General features: G+C 46.7%; 1 protein-coding gene across 2 annotated transcripts in view; it reads left to right on the top strand.

Annotated features, from left to right (window-relative positions):
* Window positions 1-6,000, top strand: part of thrab (thyroid hormone receptor alpha b) — a 109,205-nt gene that overhangs the window by 17,859 nt on the left and 85,346 nt on the right. The window contains exon 1 of one of the 2 annotated variants that reach the window (XM_042082543.1): window positions 4,014-4,032. The exons of the other annotated variant lie outside the window; for it this stretch is intronic. The gene's annotated coding sequence lies outside the window, so the exon portion shown is untranslated. Of the gene's footprint in view, window positions 1-4,013; window positions 4,033-6,000 lie in introns of those variants that run through there. 2 annotated transcript variants of the gene reach the window in all.

The raw sequence follows: 6,000 nt of genomic DNA on the forward strand, positions 1-6,000 counted from the left end.
ACAATAGCTTGTAACCGGGTGGTCGGCCCACATATTCTACAGATGTCTATTTTTACAGCTTGCAAATGGATGTAAATATAGGTCTCTCTCCTCCGTGCTGATTTATTTTTGTCATGCGTATCATGACTGGCAAGAAAAAAAAAGTGAGGAAAGAATTCTGAAAGTCATCACTGGAATCGCGAGGTCGAGGTGTCATTCTGGGGTGAAGTGTATTTTTGGCAGGAGCCTGTGTCATGTACGAGATAGCTCTGCTGTCTGTTTTGAGCTGTTAGGTTCCTGTGTAAATTTGCTCAGTGTCTTGTTGGACCTGCCGTGTGCATATTGATAGGTAGTCGTTTTTAGCCTTATCTCTTGCCAAAGAACCTCAGTTAGCTCTAGGATTAAGCTTAAGCTTTTTAGAGGTAAGCTAGTCACATGAGAGACTGTGACAGAACGACTTTGGTCCAGAAACGCCATAAACATGGAGTCTTAATCTACACTGACCACCATCTCACCAAGTTTTCATTATCTGTTTCGAGATACTTTCTCTTGACCTTGGACTCTTTCAAATTTCTTGGTCCTCCAGAAGACACTGACATTACATTGATGAGAAGTCCATGTGTGACTGTCTCTTCATTTCATGGATTTCAACCGTAATGGGATTCCGGGTGCTTCTGCGGTCAACTCTCCCGATTGTCCCATGGTGGTTAGTTCTCTGTTAAGCGCCCCTGTGATATTAAAAGTAGGTTGTTTGGGACAGAACCTGATCGATTGGAAACACAAAAGACTTGGCACTGTAGCTGAAGTGGAGGTAAGTAACAAAATGAAGCTGTTTGTATTGTTGTCCATCTGAGAAGCAGAATTATCTGTCTTTAAGGGTCTTTCAAGCGAAATCGTAGTTTTCAGGACTGCTTAGATAGTATTGTACCTGTCTGTCTTACGTCTACAAGAACTATGTTGTGCTGCTAAATGCACAAGCAAATGAAACTCCGCCATGTTTTTGACTATTACTATTAAATACAAAACTGTTTCCATCTTTGTCAGCTTATGAGCATGTACTGTAGGGGTAACGAAATAGATTATTTTTCAAGACAAAATTAGATGCAAAGAATGGTCCATTTATTTGTGGTGCCATATGAAACTGCTTTGAGGCCCAAATGTGACCCATGGGCCAGTAGGTTGAGACCCCTGAGCTGGAGGCTCTGGTAGTTGCATATGTTCTCATGTCCGAGTGTGGAAAGCCCAGAGGTGTCGGGTTCAGCTCTCCCTGTTCCTGTTGTGTGCAGAGACGGGAACACACACTAATGTTCCACTGGATGTCCATATACTGTGGGTTATGTTTAGCCATGGGTCACCTTGTCTGCTCTCTTCAAATACTGAAACCCCGTAATCAGTACAGGCAGGCAATATGCTGGTTGATAGATGCAATAAAGTGGTAAGAGGACACACCATCGCTGGCAAAACGCTGCAACAGGTGAAAGGCCAGTCGCCCTAACACCTGGCTGCCCTCCAGAATCAAGGGCCATACCCCCAGAAATTGTCTGCCCAAGCCCTCCGTGTAACCGAATAAGCACTCACGCCTTGGGTTTTGGGCCAAACTGGCAGTGGACTTGGCTGGGCAATTTGGAACTGGCCACTAAGAGGGTGTCAATGGCCCACTGAGAGTACTTGGCAGTTTAATATTGTGCTGGGGGGCACCACACTGTTTTGCTGCAGTGATCTTTTTTTGGAACATATAGTAGCATCTTGATTTCTTTATGGGGGAGTGTGAAGAGTCACCTACTCTTTTGGCTGAGAGTAACAGGAGATGTGGGAACAGTAGACTGGGAAGCAAGACAACATGTTTGTTTGTTTTTCTTTCTGCTCGTAAGTTTGCTATTACTGGTGTTCTACAAGTGCCACAAGTGGTGCTCTCCTCTTCTAGCTTAGAGCAATATCAGAGAAAGACTCAGACACCTTGCAGTAGAGAACATGGGGTCTGTAGGGCTGTGGGCAGGGCACTGCTGTCTGGACAGCCACCTGCTAGCAAGATTTCATTACCTGCCGGAAGACCACGTGAGGCCTGAACCCTGACACTAATTTGAGAGAGATTAATTTTTCATGTTTAAGCCCATGTTGAGAAATGGGCAGTAGTGGTGGTGGTGCGCCCTCCTACTTTATTTCCTGTATTGAGCTGTTTGAGGACTGGTTGACATTTAAAGTGCTCTCTCTTGCTGTGTAAACTGGAGAACGGAGTGCTTTGTTTCAGGTTCATTTCATTTCTTTCCTTTTTTGCATAAATTGTCATCTCCAGCATTTTGTTCTCCTGACTTTTCTAAAGTTCTTCTAATGAGACACATCTCTTGGGGAATCCATTTCCTGATTTGCACGCTCATTAACAGGTTTTTTTATGAGGTGGTTGTGGATGATTGATGAGAGACATTTCTTAAAGGAAAGATGCAATAATGTGACTAATTAGAGAGGAGGAAGACGATGAGGAGAAGAATAGGCTTTTGGACGTATTTTGGAGTCGCCGAATCGAAGCCCAGTAATTACCGCGCCCTCCTGCGATCCGCACCCTAGCAAGGCAGTTTTGTTTGGCGACGGGGGCCACCTCAACCCACGCATGGTGAAAGAAGCGTGATGCTGTGTGTGAGGCATGGCTGCGTTTGGTTACAGACGGGTCAAAGCGGAGGGGTTATGTGGTGAGGGAGAACACGTGATGCTCCTGTGCTCATGCAACGGTGACGTTTGCCAAACTGCAGGTCGGGGTGAGAGTGCATCGTCACTACCGTGGTCGGCCACAGTTATGTGCCACAGACATTTGGTCTGAGGCTGGGGGTTGAACAACGGTTGATTTTATGCATGATGCCTGGAAGGGGGGGGTGTGTGGGGGGTGTGTTTATTGGCTTTCCCTTGTTCCTTGGATTTCACATATTTCATTCTTATCATGTTTGTCACTATAAACATAGTTTCATGACAGTAGAGAAGTGAGCCTCTCCCTGCTTAGCTGCAGAATGGTGTTTTACATCTTTCTTTTCTCTATATTTCTTTTCTATGCTCTTTCTTTCCTACTCCTTTCTGTCACCGATTTATCTCTCATTTGTTTTTTTTTATTCTGCCACAGTTTTTTGTATCAACACTGAGATTTGTGCAGGTTAGTTCATCCAGAGAAAACTCTGCCAAGGTCACACCTTATGGTATGCATGCTGCCAATGTTTACAATGTCCCTGTTCCCCCGTGTTGTAATAACTTATTTCCACTTGCTCTATTTATGACTGAGAGGCGGCCAATGTGAGATTTAACAGGGGAAGCATGGACTGATTTTTCTCAGTGTTACCCAAGCGGCTTTCTCTTGCCAGACCGCCTTTGAACGTTCTTGTAAGCCCACTATGACAACTGTAATGTTATTGTGGTTGCATCTTGGCCTTTTAAGTCTTTGTGTATGTGTGTATAAAAGGGTGATTCTGGGAACTTCAGTGGTGTGTTTCATGATCTTCACGTGCCACTTTAGATTTTGTTTTGCTCTTTTAACCTGTTGAACTATTCAGCGCTAACAAGGAAAAGACGCTTCTTTTCTGGGTAACCACTCTAACATCCTGTCATGGCTGACCTCAGAAGAAGAGAAAACAAAGGCAATTCTGCAAGACTGCGACCAAACTCTCCATCCTCATTCTGCAAAAAGAAAAGAAAAGAAACAGCAAAACCCACACTCCTTTCTTAACGGTGGAATTTGAGAGACATGGGCGACAATTGCATGTAGATCTTGCATTCCAGACCTCTGTGTATATTATTTTGGGGGTTTGATGGTTTTCTATTGCCATCAGCCTGATTTTTTTTGTTTGGCACACAAAGGATCTAGACATACTCTAAAATTCAATCTTGTCTTCCATCCCCTCCTTTTTTCTAACTCTCTGTCACACATCTCTCTCTATCTCTCTCTCTCTCTCTCTCTCTATCTCTGGTGTCTGGTGCAGCTGCTGTGGGGATGGGGTTGTCATGGCGAGAGCCCCCTGTGGAGCCTACCCTGGCTTCCTGTTCTTAGCAGGAGGGGGGAGATGTCTGTTTTCAACGGTAGGAGGAAGTTGTTCACAGTCACTCAAAGGAGGGAGGGGGGGGGGGGGGGGGGGGGGTTGTGCTCCATGCCGTGATCTCCCATCACCCCTCTAGCAGAAGCCAGGATCAAGTAACTGTTAGCTCGGCTGCTGACGTCACTTGTCTGCCACATAAGCCTTGACCCTTCTTCTCTAAACATCTCGTGTTCTTTTATCTACTGGTGCCACAGTTTCGGGTGGTTGATGACTCCCGCCATGCAGCTTCTTCATATTTTTTTCCACACAGTTGGATTTGCTTTGCTGTGAATTTCTCTGTTCCTTGCTGTGAATTTCTCTGTTCCTTATTTGTTCCTGACTGTGGTAAATCGTTGGACGAATACCCTTGTTTTTCTCCCCTCGTTTCCTCTCATCGTGCGGTTTGTTTCATGGTGTTGACTCAGCACGACTGGGTCCCCGGTTTGTCCCGACCACTCTCCCTGTCCTCTAGATGGCCTTCCAGTCCTCCTCCGCACCTATCACTCGCCACCAACAATGCCACCACCATCATCATCACACACACACACACACACACACACACACACACACACACACGCGCACACACACACACACACACACACACACACACACACTCAGATAGAGTTTCTCCTAGTCACCCCTGCTCAGCCACCTGCCAGTCACTCCAATCTGCTTTACATGAAAGTGATGTGATAGCAGGGGCGCGCGGACCGCAGGCAGCGACTCATCTAACACCCGCGGCCCCGGCGGAAGCCGAGACAGACCGGGGGGGAAGATGACCGCAACTGATTGCGGCTAGGGCTTGAAGCGGCAGACCACAGCTGGGCAAATATGGAAAGGGTTTGGGGGGGGTGGGGGGTTGGTCAAAGGACAACATGGGCCGAAAAGATGAAAATTGGGTGGGGATGGTGGGGGGTAGAGGGTCGGTGAAAGGACAACATGGGACGAAAAGACAAAGGTGTGGGAGGGAGGAGTGAACAAGCCAGCGGGTCAGGCCGGGTAAGTCGCTGACAGGTTAGAGTGGGCCACGGCATGTCATTTGCATTAGAGTCCTGACCTATTCCAGCCGCGGTGGCGCGAACAGCTGGAGTGGGAGTTCAGAGCTATGCGTGTAGGAAGAGACGCGCACGTATAGACCATAAACATAAAGGGGCTTTTCTCTTGCAGTCTCTTTGTCTTACTCTCTGTCTTATTCGGACTCCTCCTCTCCTCCTCTGTTTGAGCGTGGTGCTGTATTTGCTGTCATTATCTCTCCCCAGTGTCTCTTGTATAAACCCCTCCTCCCCCCAAACCTCCTCACACATGTCCATTTCTGACTTACTTTTCTTCTCCGGATACACTTAATTCTGTCTAAATGTCTCGCTTTCAGTCGTCATAATTATTGTCTGGTGGCCTTCAAACAGGAGAGCGGCTTGGTTGTGGCGTCTGAGGGGAAAAGAAAAGAGCAGCCTCTTTATCGTGCATTAATGACTCGCCTATCATCTCTTGGCGTCTGTTGGATCAATATTGTGAGCCGACTTGTGAGGACTTTTGTCGACTCTCTCCCTGATGCGGAGCGGTGCTTGGCATTCTATTGAGCGTGCATGCTGAATCGGTTTCAGGAAGCTGCACATTAGATTAGGATTGTCACGGCACGAATAGAACTTAAATGAAGACACGCATAGAGACACTCAAAGACACACACACACACACACACACACACACAAAATGATTCACTGCACAGATGCATACTCACAGATGTGCTCTCTTTCTGTCTCTGTGCTTATCTCCCTCACATACACACACACACTAACACATACACACACAGACATACACACACATCTACACACATACGCAAGCACACTCACACATGCACAAGCGCACAAACGGGCATGTGCACACTAATGCTAGTCATTTCTAGTCGCAAGCTTGGCATTCTGAGCCATTTAGAGAGGAGATTTTTCATCTGCCGGTAATTCGCCTAATGAGGACA

The sequence above is a fragment of the Alosa sapidissima genome, chromosome 24 (assembly GCF_018492685.1).
Source record: "Alosa sapidissima isolate fAloSap1 chromosome 24, fAloSap1.pri, whole genome shotgun sequence".
NCBI classification, from domain to species: Eukaryota; Metazoa; Chordata; class Actinopteri; order Clupeiformes; family Clupeidae; genus Alosa; species Alosa sapidissima.